The 14,947-nt window shown below is 37.5% G+C and overlaps 1 protein-coding gene across 2 annotated transcripts in view; it reads left to right on the top strand.

Moving 5' to 3' along the window:
- WDR70 (WD repeat domain 70) overlaps positions 1-14,947 on the top strand; it is a 307,909-nt gene that overhangs the window by 179,781 nt on the left and 113,181 nt on the right. The gene's annotated exons all lie outside the window — the stretch shown is intronic.

Here is a 14,947-nt window from a genome sequence, read left to right on the forward strand (position 1 = left end):
TCAGCCACACAGCTCAGAAGAAAAGGGAGAAAAAAAAGAAAGAAAGAAAGAAACATAAAATAAAGTTATTAAATTAAAAAATAAAAAATGATTATTAAAAATTAAAAAAAAATTTAAAAAGCTAATAAAAAAAAGAAAGAAGAGCCAAGAGTAACCAAACCAAAAAATAAATCCATCAATTATAACAAGCAGTAAAAACTATACTAAACAAACAAACAAAGAAACAAACAAAATGGACAGACAACCCTAGGACAATGGTAAAGCAAAGCTATACAGACAAAATCACACAAAGAATCATACTCACAAAAAGAAAAAGGAAGAAATATATATATATAAAAAAAAAGGAGGAAGAGAGCAGCCAAATCAATAAACAAATCTATCAATGATAATAAACTTTAAATACTAAACTAGGATAAACATAAAACCAAAAACAAATTAGATGCAGAAAGCAAACCCCAAGTCTATAGTTGCTCCCAAAGTCCACTGCCTCAATTTGGGATGATTCGTTGTCTATTCAGGTATTCCACAGATGCAGGGTACATCAAGTCGATTGTGGAGATTTAATCCACTGCTCCTGAGGCTGCTGGGAGAGATTTCCCTTTCTCTTCTTTGTTCGCACAGCTCCCGAGGTTCAGCTTTGGATTTGGCCTCGCCACTGTGTGTAGGTCGCCTGAGGGCGTCTGTTCCTGCCCAGACAGGACAGGGTTAAAGGAGCAGCTGATTAGGGGGCTCTGGCTCACTCAGGCCGGGGGGAGGGAGGGTAACGGTATGCGGGGCGAGCCTGCAGCGGCAGAGTCCGGCATGACATTGCAACAGCCTGAGGTGCACCGTGTGTTCTTCTGGGGAATTTGTCCCTGGATCACAGGACCCTGGCAGTGGCGGGCTGCACAGGCTCCTGGGAGGGGAGGTGTGGATAGTGACCTGTGCTTGCACACAGGCTTCTTGGTGGCTGCAGCAGCAGCCTTAGCGTTTCATGCCCATGTCTGGTGTCCGTGCTGATAGCCGTGGCTCGCGCCCATCTCTGGAGCTTGTTTAGGCGGTGCTCTGAATCCCCTCTCCTCGTGCACCCCCAAACAATGGCCTCTTGCCTCTTAGGCAGGTCCACAGTTTTTCCCGGACTCCCTCCCGCCTAACTGTGGCGCACTAGCCCCCTTCAGGCTGTGTTCACACAGCCAACCCCAGCCCTCTCCCTGGAATCTGACCTCCAAAGCCCCAGCCTCAGCTCCCAGCCCCCGCCCGTCCCGGCGGGTGAGCAGAGAAGCCTCTCAGGCTGGTGAGTGCTGGTCGGCCCCGATCCTCTGTGTGGGAATCTCTCCGCTTTGCCCTCTGCACGCCTATTGCTGTGCTCTCCTCCATGGCTCCGAAGCTTCCCCCCCACCACCCCTGTCTCCGCCAGTGAAGGGGCTTCCTAGTGTGTGGAAACTTTTCCTCCTTCACAGCTCCCTCCCCGAGGTGCAGGTCACGTCCCTATTCTTTTGTCTCTGTTTTTTCTTTTTTCTTTTGCCCTACCCAGGTACGTGGGGAGTTTCTTGCCTTTTGGGAGGTCTGAGGTCTTCTGCCAGCATTCACTAGGTGTTCTGTAAGAGTTGTTCCACATGTAGATGTATTTCTGATGTATTTGTGGGGAGGAAGGTGATCTCAACATCTTACTCCTCCCCCATCTCGAGGGTCTCTCTGAATTTTTGAATTTTATTTTATTTTTTATACAGCAGGTTCTTATTAGTTATCTATTTTATACTTATTAGTGTATATATGTCAGTCAAAATCTCCCAATTCATCCCACCACCACCACCCCAGGATCCTTTGCTTCTTATTTTATGTACTAGACCCTGATCTCTCTTGTTGTTTGATTTAATGAAATAAAAGATTTTTAAAATGCTTTGTAAAGAGCTTCAGGGTTATTTGGTTTGTAAGAACAGGGCATAATTTTTGGCCAATAAGTATTTTGGTATATATTTTTAATTGTGAATCTTCTAATTTCATTTGATTGACTTTCTCATCTGAGATTTCTGAAAGTGATTCTCAGAAATGTTTAATTTTTGGTGGTTTGACGTTCAGCAGCTGAAACTAGAAGAGGATGGGGCAATTAACTGATTTTTAGTATATTTATAGAGTTGGATAATCACCACAACAATCTAATTTATAATGTGTCCATCACCCTAAAAAGAATCTATGTTTAGTCATTCTGTATTCTTACCTCCAGACCTAGGCAACCTACTGATCTGCTTTCTGTCTATATACTGGCTTTTTATGGACATTTCATATAAATAGGATTATATGATGTATGATCTTTTGTGTCTAGCTTCTTTCACTTAGCATAATGTGTTTTGAGGTTCGTCCATATTACAGTGGGTAGTGGTTTGAGTGGTAGCTCACAGATATATTTCTATATCAAATTCCTGGAACTTGTAAATGTTATCGTACTTGGAAAAGGAATGTAATTGTTAAGCATTTTGAGATGAAATCATCCTGGATTATTCAGGTGGGCCCTAAATCCAGGGACGAGAATCCTTATAAGAGACAAAACAAGGAGAAGACATACAGAGGGGGAGGCTGTGTAAAGATAGAGGCAGAGATGGGACTGATGTGGTTATAAGCCAGTGAAGACAATCAGTGCTGACAGGCACCAGAAGCTGGAGGAGGCAAGAGGGAATTTTCCTGTAGAGCCTCCAGAGGGAGTAGACTTCTGGCCTCCAGAACTGTGAAAGGATATACTTCTGTTGTTTTAAGCTACCCAGTTTGTAGTTATTGTTATGGCAGCCTCAAGAAAGTCATATACTATAGTACGTATCACTCCTTTTTTATTGCCAAACAATTCGTTTTTCCATTGTACGACAATTTTATATTTTGTTTATCCATTCATCAGTTGATGGACATTGGGCTTGTTTCCAGTTTTTAGCTGTTATAAATAATGCTTCTATGAAGATTCATGTTAAAGTTGTTGCATAGGATATGTTTTCAGTTCTCTTGGGTGGATACCTAGGAGTGGAATTGCCGAGTTATGTGGTAAATCTCTGTTTAATATTTTACAAAACTGCCAAACTGTTTTCCAAACTGGCTCCACCATCTTACCTTCCTACCAGTAAAGTATGAAGGTTCCCATTTCTTTACTTCCTCACCAACACTTATTACTATGTGTCTTTTGATTATTGGGTATGAAATGGTATCTCACTGTGATTTTGATTTGCATTTTCTTAATAACAAATGATGTCAGGCTTCTTTTTATGTGCTTATTGGGCATTTGTATATATTCTTTAGTGAGATATGTACTCAAATCTTTTACCCATTAAAAAATGGGTCACTTATCTTTTTATTGAATTGTAAAAATTATTTAAGTATTCTCAATGCCAGTCTCTTATCAGATATATGATTTAGAAATATTTTCTCCAAGTCTATGGCTTGTTTGTAAACTTTCTTCATAGTATCTTTCGAAGCATGTAAATTTTTAATTTTGATGATGTCCATCTTATCTTTTTTTTCCTTTTATCATTTGTGCTTTTGGTGTCCATCTAAGAAGTCATGCCCTAATCCGATGTCATGTTTTAAGAGTTTTACATTTATGTCTATGATCCATTTTGAGCTAATTTTTCTATGATGTGAAGTAAAGGTCCAGAGTCATCTTTTTTGCATATGGATATCTAGCTGTCTTAGCATCATTTTTTGAAAAGACCATTCTTTTTCCATGAAATTGTTTTGGCATATTTATTGAAAATCAGTTGGCCATAAATGTAAGGGTATAACTGGTTATTTATTGTAGCATTTATTCCTTACTCTAAGTCTAGATTTTATAAGGCCTTATTTTAATAATTATAAGTATAGAACATTAACACAAAATACATTTCTCCTAAATGCAACTATATTTTTACTGCAATTACTTTGTGTGCATAATGTGGCTTATGTATGTTTATAAAGATTGTTGTGGGTTTATATAGAAAAGATATTTTCCCCATTTCTGTGGGATAATACCTTTAATATTTGGGCATTTTTGAAAAGAAGGTTTTTCTTGTTGGATTTGTTCTGCGAAGAGAGCCAGCAAGTTTCAGACTCTTACATCACTCAAGTTGCTTGTGTAGTCTTTCGAGAAAAATTAAACCAAGATCTCTTAAGTGATTTCCATGCAAAATTAATGCTTCCCTTGACTTCTGCCAAATGCTGTGATGCATTTATGCAGCAGATGCCAGAATGTTTAGAACTTGTATCTGGAAAGAATTCAAAATTTTAAGATAGAAAGCATTTGTGCCTGGGGCAATGTAATGACCCCACCTGCGTCTTTTTCTTGTCTTCTGGGTGTTTTCATTTTGTGTCCCGAAAGGCCCAGGCAGATCCTTCTTCTATTTTTAAATCTTTTTTATGAAACACAGTTTTAATTTTACAAGACCAGATCTCACTCCAAGTTTCAAAATATGTGTTCTTCAGCATAAAATGTTTTGACAGATACCTAATGGCCTAGCATTTTAGCATCCATCTTTTCAGGCGTAGATTCAGAGAATCAGATCCATAAAACCATAATGTTATTAGTCACCATCAGATGCTGTGTAAATTTATATTTCATACATCTATATGCTAGGCTAGCTGCTTTTTCTTGCTGTTATATTGATAACTAGCTTAACCTTTTAATATACCACTGAAATAAATGGAACGTACTTAGTTGTTGGGTTTATTAGCTTTAATGTTTTATTTATGGTCTAAGAGGAAGAGCAGAAAGAAACTAGTATTTATTGAGTGCCTACTGTATTCCAAGTACTGTCCTAGACATGTTTACATCCCTAATCTCATTTAATCCTCACAACCCCTCATTGTTGGTATTATTATCCCAGTTTTACAGATGAACTTTAAACAAACCAGATAATGATAATGATACTTTATAGTACTTGTGTGGGGCCTTTCATATCGTAGTTCTAAAGTATCATCTGACTTTTGCAGATGTTCAGTTGTAAAAAAAGAGGAACTATCATAATTTATCTCCAGTGTTGCAGAGCTGAGGATAGAAAGAAAAGGCACAGTAGGTATTTCTCAACTTTTTGTGCATATTAACTATGGAAAACATACCGAACAGAGACAAGTAAACAATACAGAATACATTCATTTGGGAGTATGGTTTTATAATGCTCAGGTACAAATGGTATTGGAATAATTGGATATCCATATGTTAAAAAAAACCATATATAAAACCTAATTCATACCACATATAAAACCTAATTCAAATAGATCATAGACCTAATTGTAAAACTTAAAACTGTAATATTTCTAGACGAAAACATAGGAGAATTTCTATGACCTTGGGTTAGGCAAAGATTTTTTAGATACAATATAAAAAAATTTGATAAATAGGACTTTATCAAAATTTAAAACATCTGCTGTTTGAAAGACTGTTTAAAAAAAAATGAAAAAGCAAGCTACAGACTTGGAAAATATTTGCCAAACACGTATCTAATGCAGAACTTGTAACTTGTACCCATAATACCTAAAGAACTCTCAAAAAATAGTAGTAGAAAATAAACAACTAAATATTGAAAACAGGCAAAAGATTTGAAGAGACACTTCACCGAAGAAGAGAAATGGTAGGCAAATAGTACATGGAAAGATCTTCAATATCATTAGTCATTTAGGAAATGTAAATTAAAATCACACTAACAATATGCACCTATTAGAATGGCTTAAAAAAAGCTGATACTACCAAGTGCTGACAAGGATGTGGAGTAATTGGAACTCTTATACATTGCTGGTGGGAATGCAAAATGGAACAACCACTTTGGAAAACAGGTTAGCAGTTTCTTATAAAGTTAAGCACATACTTCTCATCTGGCCAGCAATTCCATTTCTAAGTATTTAGCCAAGAGAAATGACAGCTTATTTTTACCAAGAAAAAAAAAAACCCCACAAAACTGTACGTGAATATTTGTAGTGGCTTTATTTATAATTACCTCAAACTGGAAACAACCCGCTATCCAGCATTTGGCGAATGGAAAACAAAATGTGGTATATCCATATAGTGGAATGTTATTCAGCAACAAAAAGGAATGGACTACTGATATACACAACAACTTAGATACATTATGCTAAGTTAAAGAAGCAAGGCTCAAAAGGCTACATACCGTGTGGTTCCTATTATATAATATTTGGGAAAGCTTAACTACAGGGAAACAAAACAGGTCAATAGTTGCCAACTTTGAAGCTGGGGATGTGAGGGGTTTTCTATAAAGAAGCAACATAAGGTAAGTTTTTGGAGTGGTAGAATTATGCATTTGTCAAAACTCACAGAACTGCACATTTAAAAGGATGAATTTCATTGGAAGTATGTTATACCCCAATAAACTTTACCTACCTATCTATCCATCCATCAGTAAGAGAAGTCTATCCATAGGCACTCCAGCATTGGTTTGGTGGCTTTAGTGTCGTCAAGGACCAGGGCCTTCTATTTGGTTGCTCTGAGATGCTGCTTGAGTCCAGAATCATATCCAAATTGCTGGCAGAGGAAGTAGTAAACAAGAAGGGGTGAAGAAGGGTCTGCAACCTTCTTTTAGAGACTTTCTCAGAGTTCTGTAATACCCTTCCATTTACACCACGTTGGTCAAAGCATAATTGCCATATTTCATCACATGTATCTGCAAGAGGCTGGGAAATACAGACTTAGAGAAGAAAAGAGAATGGATGTTGGAGTATGCTGCTAGCAGTATCTGTCACACTGCCGATTGCTTCTAGCTGTCACAGTGTTTTGTAACACTGAAGTTAAGTCTCCTGGATCTTCCACTAGGTTGCTTTATATCCTGAAGTTGCAAAGTGCCTTTCTGTTGTTCCTGTGTTCTGTTCCCAAACTCTTATTTGAGCTTACATTTTGCTAGTTAGTAGTTCCTAAAATGTAGTGAATGCATTTTTATATTAGGCACTGGGTTTGACAGCTCTGAAAACTAGGGTTTGGTAATGTTAAACAGCTGATTAAGTTCCCAAGCAAAGCTTAGGGAGAAGACATGCAAAGGTTATTTTAAAAAAAAAAACAAAAAACCTTCATTTGGAAAAAATCATAAATATTTGACAGCAAATGCTGGCTACTTTAAACCTATACATTTAGAAGTCAGTTACATTTCATTGTATGTTGGTTATATCTCAATAAAATTGATTTCTAGCTTAGATAGGCAGTGAATTTCTTTCATTCATTCAAAGCAATTATTGAGAACCTAGTATGTGTTATGTTCCTATTGGGTTCAAGAGATTTGGTAGAACCTCTTTGTGCATACAAAGATTTAAAAAAATAAAACAAAAACCAGACAGAGCTCTTGTTCTAATGGAGCTCTTCTTGTAGAAGAAATAGATGTCAGTATGTGTAATTACAACTTATGTGATTGGTGTTATAATGTGGGAGTTAGAAGGTAATCTGGAGTCTGGGTAGAATGAGTTTCGGTCTTTTCCAGAATTGTTTTAGGCTGTTCCAAGTTGTTTGCATTTCCATGTAAGTTTTAGAGTTAGCTTAATCAGTTTCTAACCCCCAAGGAGACTCTGCTAGAATTTTGATTGAGATTGCATTGAATTTAAAGATTAATTTGGGCAGAATTGAAATCTTAACAGTATTGACTCCATGAATACAGTGTATCTTCTCATTTGTGTTGATCTTCTTTTGTTTCTCTCCGAAATATTTTATGGTTTTTAGTGTACAGATACTACACATATCTTGAGATTCCATATTTATTCATGTTGTTATAAATGGTATTATTTTCATAATTTCAACATCCAGTTGTTTGTTGCTAGTCAATAGAAATAGAATTGATTTATGATTATTTACCTTGTATCCTGTGACACGCTAAACTCACTTATTAGTTCTACTAAGATTTTTGTAGATTCTTGGGATTATCTATATAGATGATCATGTGGTCTCTTAATAATGACAGTTTTATTTCTTGTTTCCAGTCTGTAAGCCTTTAATATTTTTTATTTGCCTTATTGCACTGGTGGGCAGCTCTAGTATAAAGAAAGGGTGAGGGTTTGAGATCATTGTCTTGTTCTCAAGCATAAGAGGAAAGCGTTCAGCCTTTCCCCATTAAGTATATTACCTGTAAGTTTTTCTTAGCTGTCCTCTGTCAGGTTGAGGAAGTTCCATCCTATTCCTAGAATGCTGAGAGTTTGTTTTGTTTTGTTTTTTAATCACGAGTGGGTGTTGAATTTTGTTTCAAATGCTTATTTTGCATCAATTGAGATGATCAGATATCTTTTTTAGTCTGTTGATATGGTGTATTATATTGTTTAATTTTCAGTCCTTTCAATCCTCCTTTGCATTCCTGGTTTAAATAACACTTAATCAGGTCATAGTATCATTTTTATATACTGCTAGTTTTATACACTGATATTTTGTTAAGGATTTTTGTGTCTGTGTTCATTGGGGATATGGATCCATAGTTTTGTTTTCTTGTAGTGATTTTGGTTTTGGCATCAGGGTAATGCTGGTCATATAGAATGAATTGAGACGTGTTCCCTTTTCTATTTTCTGGAAGGGTTTATATAGAGTTGGTTTCCTTCCTCCCCTCCCCTCCCCTCCCCTCCTCTTCCCCCTCCCCTCCCCTCCTCTTCCCCCTCCCCTCCTCTTCCCCCTCCCCTCCTCTTCCCCCTCCCCTCCTCTTCCCCCTCCCCTCCCCCTCCCCTCCCCCTCCCCTCCCCTCCCCTCCCCTCCCCCTCCCCCTCCCCTCCCCCTCCCCTCCCCCTCCCCTCCCCCTCCCCTCCCCCTCCCCTCCCCCTCCCCCCTCCCCTCCCCACCTCTCCCCCCCTTCCTTCCTTCAGATGGTTTTTTATTTTTTTTGGCTGTGTTGGGTTTTTGTTGCTGCATGCGGGTTTTCTCTAGTTGCAGCGAGTGGGGGCTACTCTTCGTCGCAGTGCGCAGGCTTCTCGTTGCGGTGGCTTCTCTTGTTGCGGAGCACGGGCTCTAGGCATGCGGGCTTCAGTAGTTGCAGCACGCGGGCTCAGTAGTTGCGGCACGTGAGCTCAGTAGTTGTGGCTCACGGGCTCTAGAGCACAGGCTCAGTAGTTGCGGCGCACACGCTTAGTTGCTCCATGGCATGTGGGATCTTCCTGGACCAGGGATCGAACCTGTGTCCTCTGCATTGGCAGGTGGATTTTTAACCACTGCGCCACCAGGGAAGTCCCCCAGATGTTTTTATTTTTATTTTTTTCTTCCAGTTTTGAGATATAATTGACATGAAACACTGTATAAGTAAGTCAAAGGAGTACAGCATAATGATTTGACTTACATACATCATGAAATGATTACTACAGTAAGTTCAGAGAACATCCATCATCTCATACAGATACAAAATTTAAGAAATCAAAAACACTTGTTTCCTTGTGATGAGAACTCTTAGGATTTACTCTCTTACCAACTTTCATACATAACATGAATTATATTTATATAATGTGTGTGAATTATATTTATCATGTTGTACATTGCATCCCTAGTCCTTATTTATCTCACAACTGGACGTTTGTACCTTTTGACTTCCTTCACCCAATTTCTCCACACACTGCCCCTTGGGCTCCCCATCAACACACACACCAGCCACCTCTGGTAACCACAAACTGATCTAGTTCTATGAGTTTGTTTGTTTATTTTTGAAGTATAATTGCTACAACACTATGTTAGTTCCTGTTACACAACATAGTGATTTAATATTTCTATACATTTCAAAATGATGACCAGGGTAAGTCTCGTTATCATCTGTCACTATACAAAGATATTATGTAATTATTGACTGTATTCCCCAGACTGTACATTTCATACTTATGACTCATTTATTTGGCAATTGGAAGTTTGTATCTTTAAAAAAATTTTTTTTAATTTATTTTATTGAAGTATAGTTGATTTATGTGTTAATTTCTGCTGTACAGCAAAATGATTCTGCTGTACATATACATATATATTCTTTTTCATATTTTTCCATTATTGTTTATCACAGGATATTGAGTATAGTTCCCTGTGCTATACAGTAGGACCTTACTGTTTATCCATTCTCGATATAATAGTTTGCATCTCCTAATCCCAAACCCCCAGTCCATCCCTCCCCCATGCCCCTGACCCCTTGACAACCACAAGTCTGTTCTCTGTGTCTGTGAGTCTGTTTCTGTTTTGTAGGTAAGTTCATTTGTGTCATATTTTAGATTCCACATATAAGTGGTAGCATATGGTTTTTTTCTTCTCTTTCTAATTTAGGAAGTTTATATCTCTTAATCTCCCTCACCTATTTCTCTCCTACCCCCACTTCCTCCCCTCTGGCAACCACCTGTTTGTTCTCTGTATCTATGACTCTGTTTCTGTTTTGTTATGTTTGTTCACTTGTTTTGTTTTTTAAGTTTGACATGTAAGTGAAATCATACAGTATTTGTCTTTCTCTGTCTAACTTATTTCACTTAGCATAATACCCCCAGGTCCATTCACGTTGTTGCAAATGGCAAGATTTCATTCTTTTTTATGGCTGAGTAATGTTCCATTGTATGTGTGTGTGTGTGTGTGTGTGTACACACCACATCTTCTTTATCCATTCATCTGTTGATGGGCACTTGGGTTGCTTCCATATCTTGGCAATTGTAAATAATGCTGCAGTGAACATATAGGGGTGCATATATCTTTTCAAATTAGTGTTTTCTTTTTCTTTGGATAAATACCTAGGAGTGGAATTGCTGGATTATATGGTAGTTCTGTTTTTAGTTTTTTGAGGAATCTCCATACTGTTTTCCATAGTGGCTGCACCAATTTATATTCCCACCAACAGTGCACAGGGTTCCTTTTTCTCCACATCCTTGCCAACACTTGTTATTTGTTGTCTTTTGATAATAGCCATTCTGACAGGTGTGAGGTAGTATCTCATTGTGGCTTTGATTTACATTTCCCTGATGTTGAGCATCTTTTCATTTGCCTGTTGGCCATCTATATGTTTTCTTTGGAAAAATGTCTATTCAGATCCTCTGCCCTTTTTTTTTTTTTTTTTTTTTTAATCTCTTGTAGTTTATTCTTGGTTTTTTGGGGTCTTTATAGTCCTGCATCTGGTCAGCCTGAGAGGTGTCAACTAGTGTCCATTCAAATGTGTCAAGTGGATAATTTGCCTTTCTGAGTCTTCCAGGGTCCCCAAATCTTGTTAAACTCCCTTCCTTTTGTTGACCTGAAACAAATAGACTGTCAGATATTTCTCCAGCAAAATGGGTTTATTCGGGATCAGCAGAGAATTGCAATTCAGGGTCTGCCACCATGGAGCCACGTGCAAGTCCCCAGAGGCTTGGGAAGGAGAACTCTTTTATAGAGGACAAAAGGAAGTTGGGAGGGCTGTAGTAAACAGAGTCCATGTCTTTTCATTGGCTGAGTCCTTGCCGGGAAAGAAGAGCAGTCTTTCTTCTTCCCGTTGGGCTCTGCTATTGTTGTAACTTCATCTGTCAAAGTCATCAGAGGCTTTCTACTGGGGCCACATGGGGCTACTCAAGAGCACTGTTGTGGGGAAGGCTGCTCTTTGTCTGGTGGAACTTTGTCCTGCCTCTGCCCATTTTTTTTTTTTTTAACATCTTTATTGGAGTATAATTGCTTTACAATGGTGTGTTAGTTTCTGCTTTATAACAAAGTGAATCAGCTATACATATACATATATCCCCATATCTCCTCCCATCAAGTTGTTTGTTTTTTTGATGTTGAGCAGTATGAGTTCTTTGTATATTTTGGATATTAACCCCTTATGAGATACATCTTTGCAAATATCTTTTCCCATTCAGTAGGCAGCCTTTTCTTTCTTAAGGTATTATTTCTTTCTTAAATGTTTGGTAGAATTCAACGGTGAAGTCATCCTTAGTGGGAGAATTTTAAACTATGTACTTAGTTTAAAATCATATAGGAATATTCTAGTTATTTATTTTTTATTGAGTGAGCTTTGGTAGTTTGTCTTTTAAGGAAATTTGTCCACTTGATCTAAATTATCAAATTTATTTATATAAATTCATTCATAAAATTTCCTTATTATTCTTTCAATGTCATTAAGCTCTATAGTGATATCTTCTCTTTCATTCAAGATACTGGTGTTTGACGTTGTCTCCAATTTCTGTTTTTTAATCAGTCCAGCTAGAAATTCATTAATTTTATTGATCTTCTCAAATAGCCAGCTTTTGGTTTCTCTATTGGTTTTCTGTTTTCTGTTTTATTCATTTGTATTCTCATTTCCCTCCTTCTGCTAGCTTTGGATTTAATATTCTCTCTTTTTTCTAGTTTGAATTTTAGGTCATTGATTTGAGGCCTTTCTTTTTTCTAACATATGTAGCTACTGCTAGATTTTTCCTCTGTGCCCAGCCTTAGTTGGACACCGTGAATTTTGATATATTGTATTTTCACGTTTTTTGGCTTCAGAGTTTTGTCTAATATCCCTTGTGATTTTTTTCTTTGACTCATGGATTATTTAGAATTGTATTTATTAATTGCTAAATGTTTTGGAAGAGATATATTTCCAGATACATTTCTGTTATTGATCATTTATTTAGTTTTATTTTTTGGACAGTGTACATACTTTGTATGATTTCTGTCATTTTAGTGTGTTTAGATTTGTTTTAATGGCCCAGGATGTGGTCTATCTTGGTGAATGTTCAATGTATAAAAGAATGCACATCCAATTGTTGTTGGGTGAAGTATTATATAAATGTTAATTACCTCAACTTGTTTGGTGCAGTTTTTGAGGTCTTCTATAGCCTTACTGATTTTTTTGGGGGGGCAGAGAGAGGTCTACTTGTTTTATTAGTTAATGAGAGAGGAGTGTTGAAGTATACAGCTATAAATATGGATTTGCATTAGAGAAATGCAAATCAAAATCACAATGAGGTATCACCTCACACCGGTCAGAATGGCCGTCATCAAAAAATGTACAAACAATAAATGCTGGAGAGGGTGTGGAGAAAAGGGAACCCTCCTGCACTGTTGGTGGGAGTGTAAATTGATACAGCCACTATGGAGAACAGTATGGAGGTTCCTTACAAAACTAAAAGTAGAACTACCATATGACCCAGCAGTCCCACTACTGGGCATATACCCTGAGAAAACCATAATTCAAAAAGAGTCATGTACCACAATGTTCACTGCAGCACTATTTACAATAGCCAGGACATGGAAGCCACCTAAATGTCCATTGACAGATGAATGGATAAAGAAGATGTGGCACATATATACAGTAGAATATTACTCAGCCATAAAAAGAAACGAAATTGAGTTATCTGTAGTGAGGTAGATGGACCTAGAGTCTGTCCTACAGAGTGAAGTGAGTCAGAAAGAGAAAAACAAATACCGTATGCTAACGCATATATATGGAATCTAAGAAAACAGTACTGCTGAACCTAGTGGCAGGGCAGGAATAAAGGCAGACATAGAGAATGGACTTGAGGACATGGGGGCAGGGAAGGGGAAGCTGGGACGAAGTGAGAGAGTGGCATGGACATATATACACTACCAAATGCAAAACAGATGGCTAGTGGGAAGCTGCTGCATGGCACAGGGAGATCAACTTGATGCTTTGTGACGACCTAGAGATGTGGGATAGGGAGGTGGGCGGGAGGCTCAAGAGAGAGGGGATATGGGGATATATGTATGCATATAGCTGATTCACTTTGTTGTACAACAGAAACTAACACAACATTGTAAAGTAATTATACTCCAATGAAGAAGTGAAAAAAAAAATAAAATCATATGAACCTATAAAAAAAAAGTATGGATTTGGTATTTCTTCTTTTATTTCTATTAAGTTTGCTTTCACATTTTGAAACTCTATTATTAGGGACGTATGCATTTAGGATTGTTATGTCTTCTTGATCATTTGACTCTATCATTATGAAATTCTCCTCTTTGTCTCTTGTTTTATTTCTTGTTTTGAAGTCCACTTTGACATTAATATAGTCACTCTAGCTTTCTTTTGATTATGTTATGGCACATCTTGTTTCCATCCTTTTACTGTTAGACGGTTTAGTCTTTTTATTTATTTATTTAAAGATTTATTTATTTATTTATTTTGGCTGCGTTGGGTCTTTGTTGCTGTGTGTGGGCTTTCTCTAGTTGTGGCGAGGGGCGCTACTCTCTGTTGCAGTGCGTGGGCTTCTCATTGTGGTGGCTTCTCTTGTTGCAGAGCACAGGCTCTAGGCACGCGGGCTTCAGTAGTTGTGGCTCGCGGGCTCAGTAGTTGTGGCTCACAGGCTCTAGAGCACAGGCTCAGTAGTTGTGGCACACGAGCTTAGTTGCTCCGCGGCATGTGGGATCTTCCCAGATCTGGGATCAAACCAGTGTACTCTACATTGGCAGGTGGATTCTTAACCACTGCGCCACCAGGGAAGTCCCAAGTCTTTATATTTAAAGGTTTTTGTGTGTTTTTTAGTACAGAATCTGTTGAATTTTGCTTTTATCTAATCTAATCTGCCAGTCTTTTCCTTTTAATTTAAGCTTTTATGCCTTTTCCAATTAATGTGATTACTGATGAGGTTGGATTTAAACCTACCGTATTGCTATTTGTTTTATATTAATCCCACTGTTCTTTTAAATTATCTTTTCCTATTTTTGATAGGATTAATTTTTGGTTTCCATTTTTTCTCCATTATTACATATTCATTATAAAAAATGTCTTAGTGATTGCTTGAGAGTTAGTAATATACATCTTTACTGTAGCAAAGTCTCTATTCAAATAATATTTTACCATTTCAAATATAGTATAAACTGTATACTTTCATTCCTCCCTCCCAACCTTTGTGCTATTTCTGTCACACCTTTTACTTGAACATATGTTACAAACCTCACAATATGTTATTATTTTTGCTTTATAGCCATTTATCTTTTAAGGAGATTTAAACATTTTAAATGTTTTACATTTAATGTCTTTTACATTACCCTCATTTTTACCATATGTGGCACTCTTCATTTCTTAGTGTAGATTCATATTTCCATTTGTGTCATATTTGTTCTTTCTGA

This window comes from Eschrichtius robustus, chromosome 2 (assembly GCF_028021215.1).
Source record: "Eschrichtius robustus isolate mEscRob2 chromosome 2, mEscRob2.pri, whole genome shotgun sequence".
Classification (NCBI taxonomy): Eukaryota; Metazoa; Chordata; class Mammalia; order Artiodactyla; family Eschrichtiidae; genus Eschrichtius; species Eschrichtius robustus.